At 43.6% G+C, this 16960-nt stretch overlaps 1 long non-coding RNA gene across 3 annotated transcripts in view; it reads left to right on the top strand.

Annotated features, from left to right (window-relative positions):
• LOC311596065 overlaps positions 1-16960 on the top strand; it is a 106130-nt gene that overhangs the window by 70710 nt on the left and 18460 nt on the right. For 2 of the 3 annotated variants that reach the window (XR_014778692.1, XR_014778693.1), the window contains exon 3: positions 3813-3885. This is a non-coding gene — a long non-coding RNA (uncharacterized lncRNA). Of the gene's footprint in view, positions 1-3812; positions 3886-9519; positions 9752-16960 lie in introns of those variants that run through there. The other variant, XR_014778694.1, reaches the window with a different exon arrangement.

Here is a 16960-nt window from a genome sequence, read left to right as displayed (position 1 = left end):
AGAGTTGATGAAATCTGAGTCAAAATTCCCATCTCATTTTTCACAAATATAGAAAAACATATCCTAGAATTCATATAGGACCATACACGACCTCAGCTAGCAAAAACAATCCCAAGCAGAGAGAGCAATGCTGGAAGGATTTCCATTCCAGATCCTAGCCTATGTTATGGGGACATAGTAATAAAAGCAATATGGTCCTGCCCCAAACCAAATATGTAGACGAATGGAGCAAAATCAAAGACCCAAACATGAGTACATGAAACTTCAGCTATTAACATTTGACCAAGATGCCAAGAACATAAGCTGGAGGGGGAAAAAAGCACCTTTAACAAATGGTGCTGGGGAAACTGATTGTCCACATGCGGAAGAATGAAATTAGACCCAGGTCTAATAAAATTATACCCAGGTCTAATAAAACTAACTCCAAATGGATCAAAGACCTAAATCTGAAACACTGAAAAAATATATATATATTCACTACACACCAGGAACTATCTTTTATGCCTTAAATTACTATTTTCTTTTGACCCAATAATGATTTCTGTGAACAATCAATATTAACTCTAAGTGTGTACTTTCCAAGGAAGTATTAAATGATTTTTTAAAAAAAATTCAAGGGTTCCCTTTTCATTGCCAGCACAACTGACACCGAAGTTCTGTGAACAAGCTTTCTGCTTGCATCTCTTTAGGGAGGCATGGTACATTTGCAGAATTTGGGCTTTGCAGTGTTCTCTTATGTTGAGTTCATCTGGGTCTTCTCAATCTTAATGCAACAAAGCAAGAAGGGGCCTTGGGAAACAGCAATTCAAAGCCTAATAGGTTTCAGAAACAGTCCGTATGGTAAGGCTGTTCCTGGGAGCTGATCAGACAGGAAGTACTCCACCAGGGCAGACAGGAAGTACTCCACCAGGGCAGACCGCCCACCCCCACCCCCCACTGTCCATTCCCAAGCATTTTACTGTACAGTTTCTTCCGTCTGTCTTTGAGCTGCCCTCTTGCCCCACTTCCATCACTCCGTCCTCCCCTATTGTCTGCTGTGAGCCCCGATGGGTACTCTCTCCCAGACTCTTTTTTCTTTTCGTTGTGTTGAGAGTGGTGGGCTTCAAATGTGCTGCAGGCTTTGGATTTCTGGCCGGGTCTTCTGAAAATGAATTCCTTTGGCCTCAGTTCTGAACTTAACAAAGAAAGCTGACTAAAGATGAGGCCGCAGGACTCTACAACTTTAGGAGCCCAGTCACTATTTTTGCACCGCCAAATTTGGTAACCACTACAGAAAAAGAGTATTGTGTCTTCCAGGGAACCTAAATATTGCGTGGAAATGAGTGCTTTGTACTAGAGGCCGTTAAATCAAAAGGAGTAAAACATTCTCCTGTAGCACTGACACGGCCCAGAGTTTATATTAAAATGGGGGGCAGGGAGGGGCACACTTGAAATTAAAACCCCTTCCTGAGCCACCCTCAAAGACAACTAAATCAGTTTCCAGAGGGAGGAAATTTAAAATACTCACACAGCATTACTTTTTCTGGGTGATTCCAATTTGTACCTATAAAGTACAGTTCCGCAGAAGGAAGGAAAGGCAAAGAAAACAAGCGCAAAGCTTCAGGAACTCAGTACACACCGGATCTTACTAAAACCCAGGAGGCTGAGCTAGTGACTTGAATGGTGTGCGGGAATTTGATGTTTGGTTGCTTGGTCGGTTTTGATTTGAGCCAGGGTCTCATTATGTAACCCAGACTGATCTTGAATTTGAGTTCTTCCTGCCTCTGTTTCCCAGTGCTGAGAGCACAGACGTGTGCCACTATGCACTGAGGGATTTTGTATTTGTAAACAAGAAACCAGGTCCCTGGACCACACTCCAAGCAGGACTAAGTCATGAGATTTCTCATTCCCAGGTGTTGCTACCTTCCAGAGGGGCTTCTTAGGCTGCACTCTGAGCCCAATTAAACAAGGGTCTCTTTGAGTGGAATTAGACCTCGGTAGATTTTTGTTTATTTTTAAACTTTCCAGGGAAGTGTAACACACAGCGCGGGCTATGAAGCAGTGCAGAAGAAGAACAATGACTTCATAATAAGTCTTAAAGGAGATTGTGGGGTTCAAACAGATTGAACCTCAAATTCCTTACTTGCTGATGGCGAACTGTTGTCAACACTAAAATTAAAAAATGTTGTTTTATTTGACTAATATATTTCCCCTTAACCACCCCACATCTGCCTAACAGTGCACACACATACACACACGTACACACACATACACAAGCACACACATGTACACACACACACACACACACACACACACGCACGCACGCACGCACGCACGCATGCGCACGCTATTGTACCCTTAGCGTGATCTCCCATGTGATTCTGTAGCGTCCTGGTTCACAGCATGCTCAAGGTGAGCTTCGTGGCTAGTTATCCTGTCATAGTCTTTGCCCAGACATAACCGATGCTGACTTTCTAACTAAGATGTGAAGCCTAGAGCATTTAAGAATGCATGAATTCTGTTTAAAAGAAACAACTTGGTGCCCATGGAAACAAGTTAGCAGTATTGTCCCAGAAGGCTTTCTGGAAGAGTCGTCTCTGCTTACACTTGCTCTAAATTATCAGCTCTGAGAACATCCAAACTGACTGGATGCACATCAGCATGACGACGACGACGATGATGAAGACGTGTCAGGACTGTTGGGCAGGGGTTTCTGGATCTTACTTCTTGTTTAACTCACAGGGACAGCTATCCTACCTTTCCCGCCGCCTCCTGGTGATCTAACAGAGGATACTGCTTTTCAATAGGAAGGCCTAAAAATAAATTCATATCAGCACTATGTCATCTGACCTCCAAATTTTCTCAGTGTGTGAAGAGTGTTGCTGAGCAAGTTAGACAGCTTTACTTTGCTCTGACAACATATTTGAGAAGGTCAACTCCAAGGGGCAAAGCATCATGGCAGGAGTATGTTACAGGAGGCTGCTCACCTTGTGAGTTCCAGGAAGCAGAGAGAAGGGGCCTGGAGCAAGAAGGGCACATCACTAATTGGGTCCCACTTCTTAAGTTTCTATCACCCCCAATAGACTACCAAATTATAAAGCCACAGCTTTCATAGGCCATTGACTCCCCAAAGTTCCACTGCCAAATGTCACTGCACTGAGAACCAATGACTCCACTGTGAACCTTTGGGGACATGGGGGACATGCCAAAGCCCAAGTATATCATGTCAGTTCTTTAACTGAACCTATGACTTTCCTTGTAATGTTATTCCAGAACATGCAGTAATCAGACAGTTCTTACCTGGTGGGTTCTTTTTAGGGGTGTGTGTGTGGCGGGCTCCTATAGAATATGGTGCATACACTTCCTCACTTCCTTGCCTTGCTGAGTCTTCTGGGTTCTGTCTTGAGGTATGACTTGGCACTATAGACATAATATCTTCTTGGCTGAAACAAGCTGATGAAGACAGTCTGCTCCCAGGAGAGTGCTCTGGGAGGAGATGGACATAGGTGGCACATGAACGGTGCCGTTCTGGAAGCCTATAAGGGAAGCACTTACAAATTCAAATAGTTGGACTTGGACAACCTTAGAAAATCTGACTGTTCCTTTTAAGACAGCTGGGAGCAAGACAGCTTTGGCCATAAGCCGCATTATTGGATGTCCCTTTCTACTTTCAGTCCAGTTTCCTCAACCATGGGGAGCCACAACCTTTCTGAGCATGTGTAGATAGAACCCTATCTGCAGAGATTCTCCTGGCTCCTCTGGATTTATCACCTTCCTTTTTCTCACTCCTAGTACTCCAAAGACTTTTCTTGTTTTGTTTTTTTTTTTTCTAGAACTCAGAATCCTCTCTTCACTTTAAAGAACTCAGAGGGGGAGCTCTGGAGATATTCTACCACTTGAACACGTGTAAGTTTTGAACTTTTCCAAACCTACTTTATTTGGGGGTTCTTTAATGTTTATACCTCCCTTCCAATCCACCTACCCTAGATAGGAGAGAAAAGAGGTTAATGGAAACAGGAGAAGCAGACCTTTTTAGACTCAGTTCCTTGGAGTGACTCCACTGGCGTAGTTGGCAGGATTCCAGCTGACCTATTAAACATCAAACCAGCAATTCAGCAAAGGTGACTGCAATTGCAGCCACAGGAACCCAGGCAGCAGCCAGAACCTCAAAGCATTGCTGGAGTGCATCTCTCTAGGAGAATCTTGAAAAGGAGAGATAAACAGCCAAACAATAGGAAACGATGCCAAGACCAACCAAAGAAACAAACAAAACAATAACAACAACAATAACAAAACCAAAAAAACCCCCACAAAAACCCAACTCTTGTTTTGGGCTCACATATTATATAAATACACACACACACACACACACACACACACACACACACACACACACACATATATGTATATATATATATATTCTCTCAGAGTCTGTTGCGCCTCGCTCAACCAGCAAGAAAGACGCGACCACCAGTTCTTCTCTCAAGCGGTTTACTCAGGCTTTGTTTCCAGGAGAATCCCCCGAGCCACTCCCATCATGCTCATTTATACCACCCAAACAGCCAATCACACTAAGCCACGTCTCACACGCTGATAGGCTCGTAGAGGCAGAGCTAATGCAAGCAGCGGGCCTCTTCCAAATAAGGGGTTGTTTGTCTAAATCGAGGCGGCTCTGGCTGCATGCCAGGCGCCATCTTGGGGCGAGGTCTACAAAGGGCTCTGTGGCTCTCCACAAGAGTCCATACTAGGATGTTTATCAGTTGGCAAGGCCATGCCCCTGCAAGAAGTGGTTCCTCTTCTAGTGGACAAACATCACCTGTTCTCTCAAAAGTCTGTTTCCAACAGAAAAACATCGCAAACCTTCACACAAGCCTATTTCACATCCCAAGCTTGTGATTAAAACAAAAACATGTTTATACCCGCTACAAACATGAGTTAACACACTCGGAACATGTCTTACTCAGATTTTCATCACTGTGACAAAATAGCTGAGATTATCAACTCATTAAGAAGAAAGGATTTGGTTTTGTTTTGGATATTTCAGTCCATGGACACTTAGCCCTGGTGACTTTGGGCCTATGTCACCATGGCACACCATGATGGGGACTCATGTAAAAAGAGGCTCACACTGTGGTGGAAAGGAAATAAAGATATAGGAAATGACCAGAGACTCAATATACTCTTTAAGAACATGCCTCCAGCTAACCAGTTTTCTTCCATTAGACCCTCTCTCTCTCCCTCCCTCCCTCCCTTTGGAAGGTTTCACCAGTTGCTGTTAACACCATAGGCTGGGCCAAGTGTTTTCCACCACGATGGCCATGAACTCTAATACTCTAGAATTTTGATCTCCAAATTAGGCTCTTTCTTTTATAAGTTTCCTTGGTCATAGTATTTTATTACAGCAATTGAAAAAAGACATACATACATACATACACACACACACACACACACACACACACACACACACACACACACACGGTAACACATGGATCTGCCTGGAAAGGGACAATAGAATAGATATAACGGGAGGACTGGGGGCAAGAGGGCCGGGAATAGGGGATCAGGTTGAGGGAGGTAATGTAGGGAAAGAAAGCTAGAATTGAGGGGAATTTGATGGGTGGCATGGAAACCTGGTGCAGTGGAAATTTCCTAAAATATATAGGAGTGATCCTAATGAAGTCTATGACTAACAAGAGAGACAGAATCCCAGCTGGAGATCTCATCACCAAATGAAGCTTCCAGTACCAGGCTTGGGTTACATCCAACTGAGTTGTTGGCTAAAGGGGTTTCATGGAAATTCCCAAATAACCCAGGCTGTCACCAAGATGATAGGTTGCTCTCCACAATGTGACAGCGAAGCCCATTCCTGATGGCCATACCCACACAACTCATTGAACGTTGAAAGGTCAAACTGGTGCCTGCAAAGAACCTATATGTCTTTGGTAAAGGAAGATGTTCTTCAGGCTACCAAAAGAGACATGTAAACACGAACCCTTTTTCTCTACAGTGGTGTCCTGCCTACAAAGTGTACTAGGGCAGTGGTGGCACAGAGCTTGAGGGTTTAACCAACCACTGTCTCATCAGACTTAAGGCCTAGTCCACTCCATGGAACCCACCTGACACCACTTGGGTGACCAATTATCAGAAACTAGACATCCTAGGGTGAAACCAAGGTGAAACCAAATACTACTTGTCTTAAAAAAAAAAAAGTGATAAGAAAAAAAAAAGTAGTGATAGCATGAATCCTAATGGTATTCTGCTATACTTGGCCGTCATCAGAGAAGCTTCCTCCTGCAGATGGGAACAAATACAGAGATCCACAGCCAGACATGGAGAGAGAGAGAGAGAGAGAGAGAGAGAGAGAGAGAGAGAGAGAGAGAGAGAGAGAGAGATCTTTGAATACATAGCTCTGAATGAGATGACTTTATCAAATCCCTCTATTCAGAGCTCAGGGAATCCTGTGAAAGAGGTAGAAAGAGTGTAAGAACCAAAGGGGATGGATTACACCAGGAGAGCAAGGCCGCCATCTAAGTCAACTGAGCAAAGCTCATGTGAACTCACAGAGACTGAAGCAGCAAGCGTAGGCCTGCACTGGTCTGTGCCAGCTCATCTGCATATATGTTAAAGCCTTCAATTTAGTATTTTTATGGGATTTCTGACTGTAAGAATGAGAGGGTCTCTGACTCTTTTGCCTGTTCTTGGGGTTCTTTTCCTCCTGTTGAGTCGCCATGACCCCCCGCCCCGGCTTATCATATTTTATTTGTCATGTTTGGTTGTTATCACTTAGAAGCCTGTTCTTTTCTAGTGAGAGACAGAAAAGGAGTGGATCCAGATGAGAGGGGAAGTGGGGGGGGGGGATTGAGAGGAGTAGAGGGAGAGGAAGCTGTAATTAAGATACTGTATGAGAAAAGAATCCGTTTTCAATAAAAGGGGGGAAAATGAATCCATTCATGAAGATGAAGATGGTTCCCCAGTGAACTGATTATTTCTCGTTTTGTCATGGCACAGCTGCCCTGCAACTCCCTGTGTAGCCTAGACTGGCCTTGAACTCATGGCAACTGTCCTGCCTCAGCTTTCTGAGTGCTGAGGTCACAGTCATGAGCCTTCCCATCTGGTCTGGCTGCTTTTTACAGGCACTCTCTTAGTATTGTTCATCTCTTAATATTGTTAAAATGGCTATTAAATTTCAACACCAGCGTTAGAATGGACATTTCATGCTGAAACTAGATTGTGGTGGTAATGGAATGTAACTGAGGGCAGGGGTGCATGCCTCCCTGGATTATCCCTCCACCTGCCCCCAGGATGCCTGGCGCTGAGGCTCTCTGCCATAGGATAGAATGACCATACAGAATCCTCCAGAGTGGGAGCAATGCTCCTGCTCTTCGGCTCTTCACAGGCCATGAATATGTTCAGTTCCGGCAGGCGAGCCTCTCACGCTTATTTGGGAGACTGATGCTAAAGTGAGAGGTGTGCGAGTTCAGTTATTCCTTGTTATCTTTGAGAATCAGTCACAGAAAATTCACAAAGCATAGATAGAGTGCTTCTTAACTCTATCTACTGACAAAAGGGTTTTTTTTTCTTTTGTAACCACTAAGCTTTTGTTAAATGTGTATTATGTGGGAGCCTCTTGGTAGGCTGTGAGGAAGGTCCAAGCAAGTTCTTGACCTCAAATACAGATAACCTCCACAGAGAGAGAGAGGACAAAGAGTCAGACACACACACACGCACGCACGCACGCACGCACGCACGCACGCACGCACGCACACACACACACACACACAGAGAGAGAGAGAGAGAGAGAGAGAGAGAGAGAGAGAGAGAGAGAGAGAGACAGACAGACAGACAGAGAGACAGACAGACAGACAGAGACAGAGACACAGAGACAGAGACAGAGAAACACAGACACAGAGACACAGAGACAGAGACAGAGAAACACAGACGCAGAGACACAGAGACACAGAGACAGAGACAGAGACAGAGAAGCTACATGTGAGAAGATGGGAGTGTAACAAGAGGGAGTGGAGGAAGTCTGTCCTGCGGGGTCAGACTGTCAAAGGTGGCTCCAGAGAGGGATGCGATAGAATCCTTGGGGAGTTGGCGGTCAGAGCATCCCAGGAGGCCGTGTGTATTTGTGCACAGGTGAAAATGCATGTGTCTTGAAGATCTTGGGCTCCAGCAGGACTAAGTGGCACCATCTCTAGGGTTTAATATGAGTGTGATTTATAGGTACAAAAGCTATCCAAATTTTCTGGGGTGTTTTTTTTTTCTGTCAGCTTCAGGAATTGATCGGGAATTTGTTTCTCTTAAGTTGTCAAAGTTACAGGCACAGTTTCTAATTAATATCTTCTTATTTTTTGACATCATTAGAATTTATGCTGTCTCTTTAGTTCTTCTGATGTTAGTAATTTGTGTTTTGTGAGATGGAGTTCTTAAGATAATAGTTCCTTAAAGATTTTTTTCATATATTTGTGAGTGTGTGCGCGCATGTGTGTGTTTGAGCATCTTTCCCTACCATGGTGTTTGTGAGGTCATTCTTCTTGTGGGATTCAGTTCTCTCCTTTCATCACCTGGGATCCTTCTCTCTTTCTGTCCTCCCCCTCCCTCAGGACACTTGCTTAAATAGGTCCAAGACTAGAACTCCTGTTCCCCCTGTGGAGCTGACTGTTCCTACTTTCTCGCAATCAGCCCAGTATCCATCTTTTTCACTTTCTCTTACCTGTTTAAAAAAATATAGACGTCAGAACCTTTTTTTTTGCACACCATTTGGTTTTTGTTTTTTAATTTTACAGCTGAGTTCCTCTCTCTGGGACTCACAAACCACATAATGAAAGATAAAATAATGTGTTTGCTTTATTCCTTTTCTTGGTGAAAGGTCTTGGCTTGCGGGATAACTTAGCTTTACTTGGCAATTTGAGATAATCCAGCATTGATGAACGGCTTTAATATCTTTATCATTTTAATCTTTGCATGCAGAATTAAAGGTGGTCATAAGTCATGGACTACAGTAAGAGAGTGGCAATACATATTTGTTTGTTTTTCCTGAGGAAAAACAAAAAACAATTAGAAGATTGCACTGTGGGTAAAATGAGAGCCTTTGGAAACCTCAGAGATCTTAGTTAAATCCCACCCAAGGATTTAGTCACTTGACCATTTTAATCTCCATTATAAAGTGGAGATAATCCTGAGCTCTTGGCAGGGTTGTTTCACAAGCAATGCAGCGGCATAAGGGAGCTTTCTCAAAAGCAACAGTTGCTATTATTTATTTCTTATCAGGATTATGGAGGATACTGGTGTGCTGAGAGGAATGCACTAATGTGTCTAATATGTCTTCACGTATTCGTCAGATACTTGCCCCCTCCTCAGCCCCTCACTCCTTAAAAGGCATCAGCAAGAGAATTGGCCTGTAAGTCTCAGAAGAACTGGCAGGCTGGCTGTTTACTTGCTTTGGGCTGGAAGCCACGGTGGGTTGGTCTCTAAGTGAGCTCAGTTGGTCAGGGGGTTGATGCTGTGGTCAGGCCGTCTGAGACACTCTCTAGCGCTGAGCAGCTAAGTTTGCATTCTCAGTGTCCATGAGATGAAAATGATGGTAATTGTGTTCATTTACGGATTAAGTCAAAATGAAATATGAGTCACCCCACGGAAGTCAAAACAGCTGCTTCCTATTGGTCCAATTGGGGAGGGGGCTGGAGCGATGGAGGGTCGGCAGACCTTGCTGAATCTCCTTGGACTAGACTCTGCTTTGACTCCCAACGCAGGCTTTGCCAGCCACAAGGTATCTACTAGCTTCTCTTCCATCTTTTTAGTTATATTTTTATTCTCACCCTCCTCTTCTCCCTTCCCCCCACCTTGTTTTATTTGAAACATGTAACCAAGGCTGGCCTTGAACTTGATCCTCCTTCTACTCCTTGCTGGGTAGTGGGAGTACAGCTGTGTGCTACCGTGCCCAACTCTATGTCTTAATCATATTTATTTTGCATGTATGTGAGAGAGTTGTGTAGTACCTGCAATGGTATATGCATGGGTGAAGGTTTGGGTACCCATGGCTGTACAGAATCGGGGTGAGGATATTGGATATCCTGCTCTATCACTCTCTGCCTTCTTTCCTGCAAGTAAGATCCCTCGTGGCTCCGAATCTAGGCTGGTGATCTAGGTCTGGTGACTCTGCTATTCCACCACCTGCCCCCCTCACCCCCTTCCCACCAGCACTGGGGTTACAAGTTTGTGTGATCACACTTAGCTTTTGCGTACGCATGTGTGTGTGTGTGTGTGTGTGTGTGTGTGTGTGTGTATGTACTTTAATGCTGTGTACATCATACTGTAACAGAGACAACTGCAAAATGGTTGTCCTACGCCAGAGTATATTGCACCACCAGCTGCGGCTCACTCATCAGTTCGCTTTGTGATGGATTGTCAAGAATATCCTCAAACCAATGGTCTCATCATTGGCCCTCAAAGCATCCAGTGAGAGGTTTGGAGCACACTGAACTTGCTGCACGCCTTGTGTTGCATTCCTGACTTCTGTGGAGCAAACAGGCTCTAAATGTTCCTCAGTGTGGAAAAGTTTATTTTGTCATGGTTGAGCTGAATTGTTTTGTTTTGTTTTGTTTTGTTTTCTGATAATTCAAGAGAGTGACTGGGCAGAAGTTCAGTTTTCACACAACAAAACCCTTTCTGGAGGAGACCATGCTGCTCAAAAGGCCCAATTCTGAGAGCTCTGTGACTGGAGTGCAACCCATGGCGTCTGGCCTTTATCTTGTGTCCAATCTCCATGCTTAGCTTTTTATGTGTTATATGGCTGCTGGTGGCTGGGAGTCAAGTTCTCATGCTTTTGAAGAAAGTTCTCTGACCCACAGAACTACCTCCTGAGCCCCTACTTCTTTATTTTTCCAAGACTCGTAACAAGTAGGAGGCTTCCTCATTCTTTGTCTCTTCCCCTCTCTCTGACTCCCTTTGCCACCCTCTCTGTCTCTCTGTCTTTCTGTTTCTGTCTCTGTCTCTCTTTGTGTCTCTATTTCTATGTCTCTCTCTATCTCTCTTTATCACTTTCTGTATCTCTTTTCCTGTTGCCCCACCTCTCTGTGTTACTCTCTCTCTCTCTTTCCCTCATTTTAATCTTTTTTCCCTCCTGACCCTCCTCCCCCATTTCCTCTTTCCATCCCTCCTTTGTTCTCTGGAGATTGAACTACAGTGCAATAGGAGATGCTATTCAAGGTAGGCGTCTATCTCTGAGCACTGGTCACAGACTCACCCACAAGAGGGAAAGCAAGGTTACTGAGCTGGGACGTGCAGGCAGCGGAAGAGGTGAAAGGGCATGGAGTGGGCTCCAGAAGAGCGCGTGGAGATGAAGTTCTGCATGGTGCGGGAATGACTGCAGAAACAGAGAAGGGAACAGGGGGCTCAGGGAACAATGGCATATGTCTAGGTCTGATGACAGAGAAGTGTAGGGGATTGGGGGGCGTCAAATAATAAATTCTGCTAGTGACAGTCTCACAAGAGGACAAACAGGAAATAGAAAGGTCACAAAGGGCTTACCAAACCAGAGGTCTCAGAAATGAACTGCACTGGCCACTCCTTCTGTGCAGGCAGTTTCATATACATGGCTAAATCATTGGGAGGTACTGTTATGAAATCACTTTCATAGTAATCAAAATGAATTAACAAATTGATGATTCTGTCATCATAATTTGATAATAATAAAGTAGACTCCATTTTGAATTAATAGAAAGGCATTCTGAATAGTAACTCTTCCAAGTTCATTTAGTAGTCAGGATTAGAAAGTATTATCTTATTTCATTCATTTTAACATAGACAACAATTAAATCCATCGATGATAACAAGCTCATATCAGAATTATGTAGGTGTATCTTTAATGGGCAACAGTGTGCCCAAGTATACAATTGACAAAGAAGGCTAGAAAGTGAATTTAGCGTGAGCACAATTATTAGGAAGTTAGAATCCTATGCTCCATAAATGTCTAACTTGATACAAACTAAGTTGTTCAATTGTTCAAATGAAGACTACATACATAAATTAATATTTTCCTATAGATTTTACTCCTTCTCCACCATGAGACTATTTATGACTTGTCTTAGTTAAGGTTTCTGTTGTGTGTTGGTTTGAATAGCTACGGTTCCTATAGACTCTTGTTTTTGAATGGTTGGCCCTTAGAAAGGTGTGGCCTTGTTAGAGTAGGTGTGGTCTTGTTGGAGGAATTGTGTCACCATGGAGACGGGCTTTGAGGTTTCCTATACTCAAGTTACACCCAGTGTGGCACACAGTCTCCTTCTGCTGCCTGTAGATCAAGAGGTAGAACTTTTGGCTCCTCCAGCCCCATGTCTGCATGCACACTGCCACACTTCCCACCATGATGATAATGGACTAAAGCCCTGAAACTGTAAGGCAGCCCCAGTTACCACTTTTCCTTTATATGAGTTGCCATGGTCATGGTGTCTCTTCACAGCGAAGAAACCCTAAGTAAGACATTGTGATAAAACACCATGACCGAAAGCAACTAGAGGAGGAAAGGATTTATTTCATTTACACTTCATCAGAATCCGTCATCTAAGGACATCACTGCAGGAACTCAAAGCAATAGCCTAGATGTCTGAACTGAAGCAGACACCATGGGGAATTGCTGCTTACTTGGCTTTCTCTTCAAGCATGCTTATGCCACCCAGGACCACCTCCCCATGTCCACCCACAGTGACCTGGGTCCACCCACATCCATCATCAATCAAGAGAAGTCTCCATGGGTTTGCCTATGGGCCAGTCCTCTGGAGGCGTTTTCTCAAATCAGATTCCGACTTCCCAGATTCTAGCTAATGTCAAGTTGACATAAAAGCCAGCCAGAGTATAATCTCATCTAGATTCTTAGAAATCTGGGCCAAAGGAGTGTCCCTAGACCTTTTCAGGAAACTGGAGGGTTCAAAGAATTCTTGCCAAAATTCCTTTACCAAACGCCATTGAGTTCCTACTGATCACACGTGGCAACCTTTGTAAGTCTCCATTGGAATGAGGCAGCCCATAGGGTGTGTACCAATTTTTAAAGTGTATCCAGATGTTTGCTTGCCTTGGAACTAGCTCTTACCTCAATGAGTCCTGCTGTGTGAGAGTTGTCCCAAGGCGGTTCAGTTTCACTCCCTCCACATGCTCTAGGAAACCGGGACGGGGTGATTCCACCATCCCTGTAGGCTTCTCTTTAACTGGCTCCTTCTAAAAGGATGACTAGTATGACAAAGTGACTTCAGACTTGGCTGGAGGCCCACAGAATAGCCACCCAAAAGTAGCATTCAGTTCTCTAAGTCATCACTCTGTTGTCACCCTCAAAAGAGGTCACACAGAACTGTCTGGAGACCCACAGGACAGGCATTGCCCGTCTGATTTCATGATTGTTAAGGATCAGCTCAACTTTGGCTCTTTTGTGGATTCCACAGGCAGTGTGTCATCTGAGTTTCTGCCTCTACAACCAGGACTGGGAGAGGCGTGTCTCTCGGGTTTGTCTTTGCTTGGCCCAATCTTCCCAACACTACTCTAATTCAATTAACTGTTTCTTTATTTTTCCCATGTGTTCCCCAACATGAGGCAGCCAAAAGGTAACTCACTGCTCTCTCAAAGATTCCCCTTGGAGACAAGTTTCCACAGCTACATTGTTGATTTCAGGATAGGCAAACCCTTTTTCAGTCGCCCCTTTCAACCAGCTAGTCCCACATGGTTTTCTCACTATGGACGGCTTGGGGCATTCTCTAAAGCTCTTCTCACTTTGTTTTTAGACAACAGCATCAATTATTGTAGTACCACAATAGCCGTCATCTAAGGATGGCCAGAGTGGAGGATGTAGAATGAGAGTCCTTTCCAGTTGAGGTATCATTATAGTCACATCCTTTTTTTTTAATTTGAAAAATGTTAATGAAAATATAATTACATCATTCCCCATTCTCCTTTCTATCCCTTCCGTACCCACCCCTGCTCCCTCCCAAGTTTCACAGCTTCCCCTTCTTTCAGCATTGTTGTTACATATACATACACGTGTAAACAAATAGACGTATGAATACAGCCTGCTGCGTCTCCTCAGTGTTGCTCGCTAACTACTTGGGCTATCTAGTCAGTATAGGACAACTAGTCGGGGGCATGTCCCGGGAAGACCTATCTTCCCGCTTTCAGCAGCTGTTAATTTTTTTTTTTAATCTCTTCTGGGTGTCTCTTAATTGTTGTTGAAATCATTCAAGTCCTGTGTGGGCAGCAATGTTGACATTGTATGGATGTAGCTTCTGTTGCGTAGCTAGAAGGTACAATCTCACAGCTGACTTAGTGATCCTGTGGCTCTTATCATCTTTCCGGCCCCTCTCCTTTGATGTTCCCTGAGCATTCGATGCAGGAGTTGTGCTGTAGATACACGTGTTGGGACTGGGCAGCCTATGGTAGGTTGTTCTCTGCATTCTGACTAGCTGTAGCATTTGGTAACGGTCTCATCTGCTGCAGAAGGAAGCTTCACTGATGAGCGTGAGAGCTCCGCTTACCTGTGAGTATAAGAGTAAGTATGTTGAGTGAAATCAGAAACCATTCTTGAATAACTTTACAGCTGGCAACCCAACTCAGCTTTTGATAAGCTGAGAAATATCCATAAGACTTAGCAGATTCCCTCGAGCCTCCTAAGGTGCATCCCGACTTCCCACTCTAGAGCAAAGAGATTTAATATTTTCCTGTTGTCTGGTTCCAAAAGAGTCAGACTCAGGATGAGATCGTTACCACAGGGAACTTGGTAGATGGGGAGGCTTGCTCAGGATGGGGTTCATGCTTAGTGCTGTTCTTTGTTTCATTAAATGGATGTAGTTCGAGGCTGAGGGGAGTCATGCACCTAGAAGTTTTAATTAAGGCTGAGGGAAGATCAGTGGGAGTGTGAGTGCTTAGTGAGCATGCATGAAACACCAGAGAACATTTAGAAATGAAACACAATTCTATGACACTCCTGCACCATGACTATGAGTGTGCTGGTGCTCAGCTGGATCCCTCAGTCACAGAGCAGCAAAAAGAGGAAGTGGGTTAAAAGAAAACTGATGAGGACAGAGAAATGGAGACAGGTTCAGATGCACCCCCTCCCCCCATTTCTTTATCTAAGGGAAGAAGGAAATAATGTTAGATTTTAAAGGTCTCTAAACTCTTATTTCTTTAGGGCAATAGAGATGAAATGCTTAAACAGGAGCAACGGCATCAAAAACAACTGAACATAACCCCAAGCTAACACCACTGGGCTACTTTCCATTTGTGACCTTGTGACATAGTTTTAAGATCTCTTTTCCATCCTGCCAGAGTATGAAAAGAACATTTTTTTTCCCTCCTGGTTTTGTTTGCATCTGCCAATTCTTTTAAACCAAATTCTAGTAACGCATGAACCTGTGCAAACACAAAAACAAAAATAGCATAACAACATAGCTTAGGGTGAATTTGAGAAAGTTCTCTGTTTGGACTGAGAGGAAATTGTTTGGATCTGAGAGACAATAGAAGTGGGAACCCGTGGAGGAATCAATGCCTGTTACAAGAACAGAGTCAACAGGGAAGAAAGGTCACAAGCTCCGAGATTTGTTACCTAAGGGAAGAGGACTCATCTTCACTGTCATCCAGGCCTTTGGCTTCCCTTCCCAGGCTAAGTGCTCAGCTAACTGTTAGAGCTCATGCAAGGACACTAACAGAAGGGACAGCCTTGATTACGATGAAAGCCTTGGCAGTTCAAAGCTTCTAGCAGTTGTGTGTGTGTATACATGTTTCTCTCAGTGTGTATATACACGTGTGTATGTGGGTATGCCTATGTGTGTCTGTGTGTCTGTGTTTCTGTTTGTGTGTATGTGTTTCTGCTTCTGTGTGTTTCTGTGGGTGGGTAGGTGGATGTGTTTCTGTGTGTGTGTGTGTCTATGTGGGCATGTTTCTGTGTGTGTGTGTGTGTGTGTGTGTGTGTGTGTGTGTGTGTGTGTGTGTGTTGGCAGCAAACCTTTCTGTTGGGGGAAAAAAACATCATAAATACCCAACATTGGGCTGGAGAAGAGAGAGATGAGACAAGGATGTGGTTTGTAAGGCCTAAAGTTCGCCCTCGTCACAGAGCTACAGAGATGTTGCAGTCTCTGAAAGATGTTGCCTTTCTAGATTCAGAAATGTTGATAATAAATTGTAATTGCGAATTGTATATTCTTCTTATTAAGTAAGGTATATGTGCATGCATGTGTGTGTGTGCATGAGTGTTTTTTCACAGTTGTACACTGGGCACTGGAGGAAGGACATGGTATTAGAAAATGCAGCATTTCCCAAACACTGGAACAACCACTTTCTTAAAAAGATCATTCTTAGAAATTCATGGTGTTATTCCAACCTAAATAACCCAGACATTGGAGATACTCCCAGGCCAGAAAGCTCTATCTTGTTGCTTTTGGTGTGAGATTTTTAACGATCACCTTATTTTTAGTTTTAAAAAATTCCACTAAAACTATAACTAAAATCTTCATATTCATAGCTATTTCTTCTCTTTTTTGTCAGTTTTACCAGAAATGTTCCTACCCTTCTACTTTTTATGCAGTAATATTTTTCCTTTTTTATTTTTATCTGAGAAAGAAATTTCTATCAAAGATACTGAGAATTCAATACAAAGATATTGTATTGTCATCAGGCAGGCACAGACTTTAGCCTCGTCTAACTGGAGCACTTTGAGAATCATGATTATTTACATCCCAGTGGCATCTAGAAAGTATAGGTTGCATGAGAAAAATTCATAAGTTATTTGATATTAGAATTTAAAAATTAAACTAATTCACATTATCAGTGTCGTGTCATATAATTGTGGACCTCCCTGAAAATGAATCTGACTTCTAGAAATGCTTCTTTTTTTTTTGCTAGACAGGACAATGACTCTCTCAGTATTTCTCCCTCACCCCTTTCTTTCTTCTTTCAATGATAATTTGCACCAGCTTTGTAAAGAATGTTTGTAAGGCTGGGGCTG

Source organism: Acomys minous (assembly GCF_964271855.1).
Source record: "Acomys minous genome assembly, chromosome: 1".
NCBI classification, from domain to species: Eukaryota; Metazoa; Chordata; class Mammalia; order Rodentia; family Muridae; genus Acomys; species Acomys minous.
This window is presented reverse-complemented; position numbering and strand designations above follow the sequence as displayed.